This window comes from Lygodium microphyllum, chromosome 4 (genome assembly GCF_053477565.2).
Source record: "Lygodium microphyllum isolate KBCC chromosome 4, Lygodium_microphyllum_v1.1.10, whole genome shotgun sequence".
In the NCBI taxonomy this organism is placed as follows: domain Eukaryota; kingdom Viridiplantae; phylum Streptophyta; class Polypodiopsida; order Schizaeales; family Lygodiaceae; genus Lygodium; species Lygodium microphyllum.
The window spans coordinates 14075522-14089755 of record NC_141138.1 but is presented as its reverse complement, the minus strand read 5'-3'; the positions used below and the strand labels follow the sequence as shown (position 1 = coordinate 14089755).

The following is a 14234-nucleotide window of genomic DNA, read 5'->3' as shown; positions in this document are numbered from 1 at the left end:
GTCTCGCAATCTCTCGCCATTGCCTAGTCTCGCCATCTTCTCTCTCTCTCTCTCTCTACCCCGTCACTACCACCCGTCTCCATCACCCGTCATCACTGTCGCCCATTACTGCCCCGTCACTGTCGCCTGTCTCAGTGCCATCACTACCCTATCACTGCCACCCATCACTGTCGCCACTGCCCGTCAGTCGATCACGTCACTCCAGGAAAAGGGCGGAGATCTCATCACTCCAGGAAGGTCCGAACATCCAATTACGTCACTGCCGGGAGATCACGTCACTGCCCCGTCAACTGCCGGGAAAGTTCACTCTAGGAAGGGCGTTGGAATTACATTCGAAGGCCCTCAATTGTGATCACACTGGTGGAGCAATATGTCGTAATCAAGTAGGGTGCTCCTGATCAATCTCCAGAATATTAGCAGCGCATTAGAACATTGTAACAAGGCCGGTGTCACACAGTGCCATTAGCATTGAATACTTGCATGTACACATCTTCTCCAAATTGCCCATTGGCGCTACATAACTAGCTAGTGCCCAACACAACAAGACGAAGTTCGGCCCCAAAATTCAGAAGGTCCAGATAGAGCAAATGATTACCAATGCCATCAACAAAGTCAAGGAGTATGACAATGGACTGAGCATAGTGAACAGGCAGCTGAACGATAAGATTAAAAAGCTGGAATTGAAGATAGAAGCCCAAGATGGGGAGATTCAATCACTTAGGCAGCTATACAGACTGACATTTAGCTCATCCTCAAGCTAGAGGAAGGAGAAATTCAACCTAGCATGACCGAGGAGCTCACCTGCATCAAAGAGGAAGTACAACAACTCCAAAAAAAGAAGGCGGCGACGAAGGAGGCTGTTTCTTGGGCAGAGATGCTCAAGAAAACCCAACAGCAAGTAGAGGAGGCGGAGCAATGGATTCAAATTGCAAAGAAGGGGAAACACCTAGCACACGTACCTACAACAACCATAATCAATGACACATTGGAGGAGGAACAAAAAAGGAAAATGAGAGCACTCCATGTTCGGATGACGGGGCTGAAGATGCATGAAAAAGTGGATGAGGACACTAAGGTGCTATACACGTTAATGAATATTAAGAGAGACACGCACGTATCTGCTTGGAGAGTGGGCAAGAAAAGCACAGAAAGGGAGAGCTCAAAAGAGCATGTACTCATTCTTTACGTCCCCACCATGGAGGCTATGAGAGACTTCCTAGCTTAACGATGTACATTGAAGGGGACCGGTGTGCTTTTGGGTGACGATCTCACACCAGCCCAACTAGCCCACATGAGGGAGTGCATGCCAAAAATTAAGGCAGCCAGGGAGGAGGGCAAACTCGCCTTCTACAAAGGAGGGAGAGTGGTAGTCATGGAGAGGCGCCACAAATGACAGCGTGAGACCTATGGGACCAGCCTTGCAGTGGCAGCCTGGAACTGTCATAGAGCCCTCCAATTGGATGTGAGAGCTTTTGAGGAGACATTCAGAGGGAGAGATATAGTGTTCTACTCAAAGACACATCAAGGACCACATACTACACTTCCACGGGTTATAGGCTATAGGTGGGAGTCAACTTGCAAGAAGGAGACATGCACAGACCATAGTAATCGCGGGTCGGGAGGAGTGCCAGTGTTATTCAGGGAGGAGCTACAGCAGATGATCCAGGTAGTCCGCAGAGATGAGCACGCCAGATACATGTGGGTGAGAGTGCGTGATGAGGAACACACTTTGTATGTTGTCATATACTATTTCCCCCCTATGACGTCCCGATACGCCCAACCCAAGGGGCAATCACCATATGTGGCTTTGGATGAGGATATTTGGGAGTTCTCGAAGGAGGGAGAAAGGGACAGATTATCTTACTAGGAGACTATAATGCCAGGACAGCCTCCCATCAGGTGTCTTTCTTTGATGCATCTGAGGAGATGCTACAGGGGCAGGATGTGTCAGAGCTATAGCTGGAGAGGACATCTCAAGGTATGGGGAAAGTCACCGAATATGGGAGATACCTTGTGGAGATGGGCACAGCACACAGGTTGGACATTCTCAATGGCCTGGCTAGATACCCCCTATCCAGCACCTTCACATGTTATCCTCACCAACACGGTGCCAGCACAGTAGACTATGTTCTTGGCCCACCGATACTGATATCTCACATCCAAGACCTCTCAATATCCCCACGCCTTCTCAGAGTTGCAGTGGATCATGCCTACCTATCATTCACCATCGACCTCCAATTCACTAACACAGACCCATCATGTAGCTCACCAACACCCAAGATACCTCTTTTCCAGAGAGACAGAGAATACCTATGAGGCGGAGATCCTTAGATTGTTACAAGATGCAGACCCCAACGTTTCATTACAGGAGCTGACTCTGCAGTTCAGTGAGGCCCTACACATTGCTGCAGGTGTAGCCTTCCCACACTCACGACCCACACAGAGAGCCTCCACCGGGGTGACACCTCAGAATAGCTGGTATGATGATGAGTGCCGTGAGACCAGAGCACGACTACAGAGAGAGATAGCACTAGGGTCCACTACCCACAAATAGACACAAATACTCTTTAGACACCTCACACAATGGAAGAAAGAACATTCTTGGCCTGAGACCTATATCAGTTATTCTTGAGCCAGGACTCTAGAAAGGCTTGGAGGTTTTTCAAAGAGCATTGCCCCACCACACCTATTACGTCCACCGCTATATGGGAGGAGTATGCAGCTAGTCTTTATACTGTGGAGGGTCAGCCACCTCTTCCTAATCCACCTGAGCCTTGTCCAAAGACCACCACTTTCTTTACAGAAAGTAGGGTCTAAGAGTCCATTCACAGACTTAGCAGAGGAAACGCACAAGATCATGATGGATTAGTAGCCGAGCACTTGATCCATGCTAGAGATTTGGTGGCAGGATTCCTAGCTTACATGTTTAACAGAGCCATGTGTGAAGGCCTACCAAAAAACTGGAGCACGAACACTATTGTGCCTACCCACAATGCTTTGGACTACCCATGGTCATCATGGCCTTCATCATGCGCAAGTCAGTGTGGCAATAGACTGGCCGCTCTAACTGTCATGTGCTTTAAGCTGATTGCAAATCTTTGTGTGAATGAGAGAACAGGTACTCCAATTTCTCTTATGCATAGCATTCAAGATCCTCTATAATTGTGTTGTGGTCATCCATGGGGACCATACGAGTGAGATATACAAGCTGGTCAAAATGCAACTCTCTATCATCCATGACTGTTGGAGACTTGTAGGTTGGATGTAATAGTGCTGCAAATCCATGGATGGGCTTACACATCCATGCCCATCTCTTCTCTGCTATGTCAATGATGTGTGCACGCTATGACTCCATGATCAACATGCAAGCTCGTGCCTCCACCAATGCTACTCTAAAAAATTGAACGAGAAGGCCGATGGTGGACACCTTGCAATTGCTCATACGGAATACCCTATATACGGAATACCCTATAAAAGGGAGTCATGGCAATCATGATCCCATGGACTTTGTGCTAGAATTTCTCATTGAGGCACAAGCACTACATGGCTTTCGCCTCCTTTATCTCATGCTCATCCCACTCATTCCATATAGTGGACACCACCGCGGACCGCACCTCATAAAGGCACTCCAACAACAACCACACATAAGCAAAGCGAGTTGAAGAAGGCTTCTTCAACTCAAGCGTGCTATCCTTATGATACATCACGAGCACCTTTACCTTCAATGTGAAGAAGGTGACAACTAATGTAGCCTTATGCACCACCCTCTTCACTCATTTGAGCTTCTCAATGTCCTTCATAAGCAAGTCCGAACAATGACTTGCACCACATGGAGTCCACACTATCGAAGGAAAATTGGCCTCAAGCAAACAGTCCATGCACCAACAATTGGATGCATTGTTGGTAACAACTTGTACCACATTTGACGGGCCCACCTACAATCACATCATACATGCACAAATTCAAAATTATGATAAGGTAGGGAAGGTACTCCCATGCAACTCGCACACCTACTGGGAGCACGCCATAGGTGCCCACAGCAAGAGTGGAGGCGTATGCACCTCTATTGGCCCAAGTCTCACCGCCTGTGTACAAGACCACGGGGGACGATAGTAGCAGGGACAGTTCTATGGATCAGATTGGATACTCAAAACTCATGCCTTGGAGTCCTCAATGTCTATGCCCCTACGGAGGTTAGGGCATGCAGCAGGTTCTGGGTGGAGATCGCGGATGGACACCCAAAGGTGGACTCCTAGATCGTTGGAGGAGACTTCAACAACCTGGAAGCTTTGGAGGACTAGCAAGGCAGAGGCAGAAACTACCACGGCATGGCTGGGGAGAGGTAGGAGGTATGGGAAGTCCTTCTACTAGCAGTAGCAGCACGCGATGCCTGGAGAAACCCTGCCTTCCACAAGAGGGAGAGGTAGTAGGACTTCTCTTGGGGATACAGGCGGCTACGTGGAGTCCTGCAGGAGTGGTTGGACACGTTTTATGTGGGAGAGTGGGGAGGCTCTCATGGAGGCCAGATTGGGTAGTTGGCAGGCACCACGTTGTTCGATCATTGCCCCCTTCTCCTGACACTAGATCCCCTAGCATCTGCCCTAGACACAAGATCCTGTCGGATCCCTAACTCGATCTATAGGAGGGAGGAGGTGACGAGACAAATAGCGCAGGATTGGACCAAGGAGTGGGGCAGGAGGGACCGGATCGCAGAGCAACAAGTTATAGGAGGGAGGAGGTGACGAGACAAATAGCGCAGGTTTGACCAAGGAGTGGGGCAGAAGGGACCGGATCGCAAAGCAGCAGGTTGCTGAGGCCTTGGCCGAGTCAAGCAGTATCTGCCAAGAGGCAGCCATACAGGCCAAGAGGCAGAGTTGGGAGGGGGAGAGAGCACTCCGACGAGACCTTGCAGCCACACAGAGACTATTACAGGAGGCACCAGGGGATCCCACCCTCCACGCACAGGAGGTGTGCGCGCGAGCAGCCATTGCTGGCCTAGAGGACAAGCCCTCGGAGTTCTCTTTCTGCACCTCAGCAACTTTTTGGGCACAAAAGGGAGACATGATGTGCAGGGAGTTTTTCAAGGTGCACCAACCTCGCACCTTAGGAGAACAAATATGCAACCTTCGAGATCAGTATGAGAGGACTCATTCTAGCCCAGACAAGGTGATGGAGATTACCAACGACTACTACAGTCGCTTGTTCCAGCAAGATAGAACCTCAGCTAGAGCGCAACGATGTAGACAGCAGGTTTGGGATGACATCTCATCCCTCATCTCAGAGATGGGACGCTCCATCCCAGCCCCCTTTAGAGAGAAGGAACCAGAGGAGGCTTTCCATACACAGGACGGGCAAAAATGCTCGGGAGAGGATGGCCTCTCTAAGGCCTTCTTCACTACCTACTGGGAAGTGGTGAAGGACCCCCTACTGATGGCCTTCCAAGAGATCTTCACTTCAGGACAAATGCAAGGGAGTCTTTCAATAAGCCTTATCAGTCTTCTCCCCAAAGGAGGAGACCGGTTGGAGCTTTCCTAGTGGAGACCGATTGTCAGTGGCCTATAAGGCACTGGCAAAGATGATCGGTAGGCGACTACGCCCTGTGCTTCCAGACATCATCCATGACACACAGACAGGCTTTGTCTAGGATAGGAGCATCCTGGACAATGTATTCACCTTTTTTGAGGCGACAGAGTGGACTCAACACGGTGGGTAGAGACAGCACAGTGGGTAGAGACTAGCTGTACTACTCTTGGACATTGAGAAAGCTTATGACAAGGTGGACTAGGACTTCCTAGAGGGCACCATGGCGAGGTTGGGTTTCCCTCAGGCTTGGATTTGCAGGGTCTTCGCACTTTACAGCAGGGTTCTCATAGGTGGTAGGCGTAGGGAGGAGTTTCGGCTGGAGAGATTGGTACGACAGGGCTTCCCCCTGGCCCCGTACCTATTCCTACTCTTTGCAAAGGTGATGTCCCATTTTATCAGGCCACATGTGAGTGGATTACTTGGCCTCGGACTTCCAATGAGAGAGGAGTCTGAGTTGTTAGACTCAAAGTATACAAATGATACAGCACTCTACATAGAGGATGATGAGCTGATGCTAGAGAGAGTGAGGCTAGCTCTTGAGGTGTTCTGTCTTGCAGCAGGAGCGAAAATCGACTGGTGAAAGTCGGTTGGTTTCCTCATAGACCTGGACTCTAGCACACAGTGGGGTATCCACCTGGGATTTAGATGGGTGAGCAAAGAACAAACAGTCCCGTACCTAGGGTTCCATGTGGGACTCGACATCACTCCCACCCAACAGTTCCTTCCAGTCCTTGATTCTATTCAGAGGAAGCTGACCTACTAGAGCATGGCTCGCCTCTCACTAGCCGGCTGAGCCATGGTGGTTAACCAGGTTCTCCTAGCAACGGCTTGGTACATCGCCTCGTGTTGGTGCTTTTTTCTCATCTTGCATAGTACAGCTTTGGCCGCCTAGTGCAAAACTGCCTTTGGTCTGGGTCAGATGGCTCTAGGGATTCCAAGGCCAAGGCGGCATGGGCAACCATCATACGGCATCGGTCAGAGGGAGGGCTTGGGATCATAGACCCAAAGTATCAGAGTATGGCCCTCTTGGGCAAGCTAGTTGTCCGCGGCCTCACACCAAGAGGGCAGACCTGGGGTGGAGGCCGTCCCTGAGGTGGATCTTCATGTCAGCCCAGATCACCCCCCCAGATCACCTTTCCTACGCAGCTTGCTCCGCGTGTGACAGGGCCTTCAGAAGGCCCTAATCCAGACCCCCCCAAGCTGCCAGGAGGAGATAGACCATCAGCCGGTGATGTGGAATCCCCAGGTCAAGGATCGGGAAGGGGCATAGATTGGCGAGCGCCCCCACATCGAGTGGGCTGGTTGGGAGGCTGGCCCAGCTCATACAATCAAGACATGGCGGGAGGTATACAGGATGGTGGACAAGGAGGTGCTGCAGCGAGTATCAGGCTGCCAAAGAGAAGTGGAGTTGAGGAGAAGGGAGATAGACGCAACAATACCTCAGGAGTAGCTTGCTCCCCCAATAGGAGAGCTGATAGAGGCCGGGGAGGTATGGGCCACCAGGTTTTCACCCCAGCAGGCATCCCCCTAGAGGTGGCAGGTAGAGTGGGCGACGCTCCACCAAGGACCTCCTTCACCATACAGGAGGAGGGACGTCTAGCTCTTGACAAAGGACAGCAAGATGAGGGGATAGCTGTCCTTTCATGGAAAAGAATTCGAGTGATTGGCCTTCAGAGGAAGACATGGCAGCTCTGGCAGGAGCTCAGGGAGTGGCACCTTTGGATTTGGAAGGCCAGGCCACTTGATGAGTTGGAGTGGGATCCGGGAGAGTGGCTATGGCCAGCCACTACGGTCACCAAGAAGCCACCAAGGTTCTTGGAGTACACCGCCAGGATTGGCAGACACATACTGATGCTGGAGGATATGGATTGGGCACTATCATGTAGCAGACGCACTGAGTGGAGCACACCATCACCGAGTTTTTTCGACGGACCTTCTGGTGCCGCCTATGGGATAGCTGGAGGCCGAGGAGGGTATCGTATTTTTTATGGATGGTGGCACATGGAGGCTTGGCGGTGGGAAGCTAGCTTGCCCAGATGCAGGAGGGAGGTTGTAAGCGTTGCACACAGCAGCCTCTGGAAACCCCAAAGCATTGCCTCTGGTCGTGCAAGGCAGTGCAGCTCGTGTGGAGAGGAGCATGCCACATCCTTCGCCGCATAGCACCCAGCCTTGGATGTATCTAATGGGGAGCTTTCTATTGGCAGGCAGTTAGCCAAGGCCGTCACCTCCTCTATGAGGCCGAAATGCAAGACACTTTATGCATCATCAAGGCAAGGGCGTGCGCAATGGTTGGTTTAGAGGCTCTACCCATCCGCCAGGTGCTGGAGCCCACAGCAATCCACTCTAAGGTATGGGAGATTATAGGGAGACCTACTAGTTGATATATCTAGAAGGCGCAAAGTTATTACTAGTTGATATATCCAAAAGGCGCGAAGTTAGGAGGCTTTCTACGGAGAGAGAGTTTCAGTACATGTGACCTTAGCAGAGCTCTAGACCTCCATCATTCACTCCCTCCGCGGCCAATGGGATCAAGTTCAGGGCGAGTCCAGGGCTCGTCAGGAGCTCCGATGGCACTTCATGCGCACTTGGGGCGACCAGGACCTATTTTTCGTGGATGCAAGCAAGCAACCCCAGATGGCGATACACCCCCCCTCCATGGCTTCTTGCCCCCATCCCCCCAAGACCTCCTTGAGAGGCTTACATACATGATGTATCTGTAACTTTCATCAGCTCCAGATACTCTATTAAGAAAGAGCACTTCTTTGTATTCAAGGTTTTTCTGAAGTAATATAATTAGCCACACTTTATTTGCAAAAAAAAAGTAGCTCGATCCCCATATGGGGACCCCATATAGAAGTGTTGGTGTGACCAAGGTGTCGAAGAGCCAAAGCTTCATCTAAGATTCCGGAAGTTGTATGCGATTGCACTAGCTCTCCATCGACCCTCAAGCTACACAACCTCCTGTCAACCTATGCTATGCTTCCCTCCTCAAAGTGAATCTTGGCCCTAAAGATGTAATCCTCAAATAAACATATATCTAGACCACCTCCATTGTCTCTTCTCCGTATGTAAAAGGGGACACTAATCACCAAATCCACTAGGAGGAAGTATTAAACACCATAACCTTGGTTTTCTCAAGATTCCTTGTGAGATCATTCTCAGGATAAAAGGCCTATGGTGTATCTAGGTGGCACTACAATCCCTTCAATGTGTTGAAGATGAGGACTATGTCATCTGCATAGAGTATTGTGGGCCTCCATAATCTGTGGCATGCATTCCCTACGTTGACCTACTTGTGTGGGTATGAGATCATCCTCAAGATGGACTTTTTCTCCTTTAAGATCCATCCTACCACCTAGACATGTAGAGCTCTAAACTTTCTTCTCTTCTCCTCTTCCTTTTTTGTTGGTGTCTTCTTTGCCACTTTGGTCCATTTCGATTTTTCAGCTACTTCATTCACGAGCTCTAGCTTTTTTATTGGTGTCTTCTTAGCCACTTCGATCCATTTCGAGTTTTCAGATACTTTGGCTTGTGCTTATTTCACTATACTTCAGCTTGCGCTCGTTTCGCTATGGTTTCCCATGTATTGATATCCCTCGTCATTTGTGTCTTCAGCTCATTGATTTTAGTTTGTACTTTGTTAAGCATCGCTTCAGTGATTTCCCCTTCCTCCTTAAGGAGGTCAAGCTAGTTCCAATAGTTGGTTTGGTAATCTTATGCCGAAGTTTTTCAATCACCCTATTTCTTTCTTGGATAGAGGCTTCAATGTCTGTCTTTCAAGAGGTGAGGTGTATTGTAATCTCCTTGTATATATTGTTTTTCCATTCTTGTACTTTCCTAGCTATCTTTTCCCTGATTTGTTGTATGGCCTCATTGCACATTGCTGCCATCATCTCTCCGACATTTCCCATATCCTCGTCATGCATTTTGCATACATCTCGGAGCACTTCCGTGCCCTTCTCCATATGAGAGTTCGATGCCGCTCCAAATAATCGAGTATTTTTCTCTTCTCCCCTCTTTTGTGATTGCTAGATGATAGGGATATCCTACTTTTCTTGGGGGACCCCATACTATCTTCGAGGTCTAGTTGCTTTCTTTTCTATCCCCACACAATAGTCACCGAAGTATCATGATCAGGCAAGGGTGGACAATCTGAGACACACACACACACACACACATAGAGAGAGAGAGAAAGAGAGAGAGAGAGAGAGAGAGAGAGAGAGTATATTAACGTCTCTAAAAGGCCAATGTGGCCTATGAGACCAAAACAGTACATACAATGATGATGGTGTGTTTCTCATCTAGAACGAGAAGAAAGATGAAGAACATGCCTATAAGACTGAAAAGGAAATGAAATGAAATGAAATAGTGTCCCATAAAGGGAAACATGTCAGTGATCTGAAAGTGAGAGTAGAGAAAGGAAAACCCTCCATCAATGATATGTCTGTTCTCTAGGGAAGTGTATCTCTGCATAGCTAAGGCGTCTTGGCATCTGTCTCCTGTGGCGCTCAATGATGGCTTTAATTTGTCTGTAATGTGGATGTCTAGGCCTTCGTCCGGGTGGACGTGGGCGCCTAGACCGGCTAAGTGCCACTGCTCTATCCAAAGGGACACCTACAGAAGATGAGGTCCAATGATGATGTATTCCTGTAGGCTGTGTGGCAGTAGTAGTGGTATCTGCCATATTCTGTCGTGTATCCATGAAAAAGTCAGTGACTGCTCTCTGTCTATGTGAGCCGAGCTGTGGGGGCCTCCTACTCCGTAGAATTGTTGCTCTGCGCCTCTGGAGCTCCAAGAGGAAAAATCCCAAGCATCTCTGATCCTCATACTGCATGATCCGTCTCAGGGGTCCAAAACCCTCTCGAAACAGACAGTGGTATCTACCTCGTATGTCGTAATATACAGTGCATCGGCAGATGTGTGTGTGTGTGTGTGTGGAAGGTTAGAAAGAAAAGAGTTGAACCTTACTTTCAATGAGAATGAACTGGCTGTGTTTTAAAACATCTCCATTGGTACAAGGGTTGTTATTGTTGATTTTTAATCAAACTTATTAGGAGCAATTCGGAAACTATAATCTTTTTGGTATCTTTCTTTAAAGCAAAGGTGAGTGAAAGAATTGCAATACTTGAGGCTTTAACATTAGAAATGTAGTAGCCCACGATTTAGTGCCAATGAAAGTAGTCATTCTTAAGAGTCTCTCCTAAATACAACAATCTAGACCAAGTCATCAAATGCCTTGCTTCTCAATTGGCATGATGATCGTCTCCCATATTTAGCTCCAACTCATAATGTTGATGATGCTCCTTGATACAACTGTATGGTGAATTTACCCCCACAAATGATAAAGCATAAGCTAGCTTGAGTTATAGTTGGTATTGTTGTGTGACGTGTACATAAGTGATAGGGCAAGCAGTGGCCACATCGTAATGAAGCCTGTGTGCGGTGGTTGCTAATGCTTTTATGTCTTTTATTAAGATAGCAAAAACATGCTAGATAAGAGATATTGTAGCTTGGAAAACCTTTAAAGCATAACCCCTTATTAAGTTCTTCACATAGGTTGTATGGGTCCTAAAAATTCTGTAGCTCGACTCTTTTGTGACTTTGCTGTTATTCAATGTAATTTCTGTATGGGAGAAGATCGACATGCTGCACAAGATCCAACTGCCAATGTAGAAGACCCTTGAGTTTGGCTACGAGTCCCTGACGCCCGCGGAAAAGTCAAAGACAAAAGCATTCCAGGTGATCCAATTATGCCAACCACCCCAAAATCTGAAAAAATGGAACAAGGCCTTCATATATGGCCGCAACATGGTGGGATATTTGGCCCTGGCAAAAACCCAATCAAAAGGGCACAACAATAGACCAACAACTATGTCAGACGGCTCTGAAGAAGACGATGAAAGCCAGAGGAAAGCAGTCCGATCAAAAAAAATGAGCACGAGTTCCTTTCACCTCCCAGCCTTGCCTTGTTCATTGCTAGCCAGACTCATCGTGATCCGATTGCCAGCCGTCAAACCTTGGTGAGTCCTACTATTCTTGGACTCTCTTAAATACTAGGCTCCCCTAAACCCCGTTCGGGCGCCCAAGACCCCGGACGGTCATGCCTCGTGCATGTTTCCCTTAATTTACCTTATAAATATAACATTTCCTTCCCCTTAAGAATCGATTTCGTCCTCGAAAACGATACTTGGAAGGTCTAACTGTAAATTGGGAAACCTTTTCTTTAAAGTACTTACTCGCTCCCATGTTGAGCTTTCTTCTGAACAATCTTTCCACTTAACCAAACATTCTTGATAAATAATATTCCTTGTTCGTCTATTACGAACATTTAATATTCTTTTTGGTTCATGTGGATTAGATTGGTCATTTAATAGCTCCTCAATGTTATCATTTAAGATTAGATTATCCAAATCACCCAGCTTCTTCCTTAGCTTACTCACATGAAAAACTGGATGTATTTTACTACCAACAGGTAGTTGGAGCTTGTAAGCCAGTTCTCCCACCTTTTTAAGTATTATGAAAGGACCACAATACCTCGGTGAAAGCTTTGGACATTGTCCCTTTTTCATAGTTTTAGTTTGTTCAGGCACCTTAAGATAGACCAATTCTCCTTCTTCAAAGGAGATGTCTCTTCGGTGAGGATCTGCATATGCTTTAGCTCGATTTTGAGCCTTTTTAATATATTCTTGAGCAAATTTTAACATACTATTCATATCCTCCAAAAAATCTTTAGCTGCCTGAACCTTTTCCTTATCCAGTCCTACTGCAAAAGGAGCTCTGGGCTGAAACCCATACATTAACATAAATGGACTATATCCAGTGGAAGAGTGCTTGGCACTGTTATATGCAAACTCTGCTATCGGTAGATGCTCTTCCCAATTAGTTTGCCTTTTACTTACATATGTCTAAGCATATCTTCAAGGATTTGGTTAACCCTTTCAGTTTGCCCATCAGTTTGCGGATCATCCGCCGTACTCATGCTAAGTTTAGTATCCAACTTCCTAAATACTCCACGCCAAAATTGACTATCAAATTTTCTATCCCAATCAGAAATTATATTTGCCTGAAGGCCATACAATCGGTATATGTTCTCTACGAACAATCTAGCCAATTCTGGTGTTTGAACATCAGTTGAAGTTGGAATGAACCTAGCCATTTTGGTTAACCTATCCACAATCACCCACACAGAGTCCTGCCCCCTCTGTGTTCTGGGTAAAGCAACAATAAAATCCATGGAGATACTCTCCCATTTTCCCGAAGGAATCTCTAGTGGATGGAGAAGTCCTCCCATTTTAAATCTTTCAGCTTTATTAACCGGGCATTTATTACATTTGACCACATAGTCAAGGACGTTCTTATTCATTCCAGGCCAATAGAACTGCCTTTTAATAAGACTATAAGTCTTATTAACTCCTGGATGTCCCGCGCTAGGGGTATCATGACACTCAAAGAGTATCTCGTGCCTTATTTCTGTATCTTTCGGGACACATACCCTACCCTTGTAGAGTAAATAACCATTATCAATGGTAAAATTCTTCCACTTGAATCCGGTTTGAGAAACCCCTAATGCTCCATTTCCTTGTTGAATATCCTTAGATATTCCTTCCTCAGTAGAAGCACTTTCATTTGGATCCCCATTTTTTATTGCTTCCCATATGTTGGAATATGCCGGATCAACCTGGTATTTCCCTTTTAAAGATTGAAGCAAGTTGGAAGGTAACTGAGTAAAACTCAATTCATTAATGATGGGCATTCTGCTGAGTGCATCAGCTACTATATTATACTTTCCTTTTCTATATCTTATCTCATAGTCGAACTCTTGGAGGAGTTCGGTCCATCTGGCTTTACGTCTGTGTAAATCCGGTTGATCATTAAGCCACTTAATGCTTTCATGATCTGATAAAATCAAAAGTTTGGCACCGTACAAATAGTGCCTCCATTTCTTCATTGCATGTACTATTGCATATAGCTCCCTCTCATAAACAGAATAATTCTGTTTTGCACAGTCTAATTTCTTGCTTTCAAAAGCAACTGGTCGACCTTCTTGTAATAAGACCGCGCCTATCGCCTTATCACTGGCATCAGCTTCAACCACAAATGGTTTATTGGGATCCACAATTAAAAGTACTGGAGCTGTAGCAATAGCTACCTTAAGTTTTTGAAAACTTTCATTTTGGTCTGTTCCCCAATTAAAACTTTTTCCTTTCCCTTTAAGTTGATCTGTCATTGAAACAACTATTTTGGCATAATCTCGAATGAATCTACGATAAAATCCAGATAAACCTAGGAAGATCTGCAGCTCTTCCAGGTTCCTTGGAGATGGCCATTCAATAATTGCCCTTACTTTTTCTGGATCCATGTTGATTCTCTCTTTTGAGATAATATGCCCCAAATATTTGACCTCTTGTGCAAAGAATTCACATTTCGTTTTCTTCGCATAAAGGAAATGTGTTCTTAACAGTTGGAATACAAATTGTAAGTGTTCTAAATGTTCTTCTCTTGATTTACTAAAGATCAAGATATCGTCCAAGAAGACTACTACAAAATGTCCTAGATAAGGCCGTAAAACACTACTCATCAGCTTCATAAAGGTAGGCTAGTGCATTATGAGGCCAAAAGGCATCACCAAAAAATCATAATGCCCGTATCTA

General features: G+C 46.7%; 1 protein-coding gene and 1 pseudogene across 4 annotated transcripts in view; one reads left to right on the top strand and one right to left on the bottom strand.

Annotated features, from left to right (window-relative positions):
• LOC148036812 (NADP-dependent malic enzyme-like) overlaps positions 1-14234 on the bottom strand; it is a 214256-nt gene that overhangs the window by 117245 nt on the left and 82777 nt on the right. The gene's annotated exons all lie outside the window — the stretch shown is intronic.
• Positions 785-2316, top strand: LOC148036813 (uncharacterized; annotated as a pseudogene).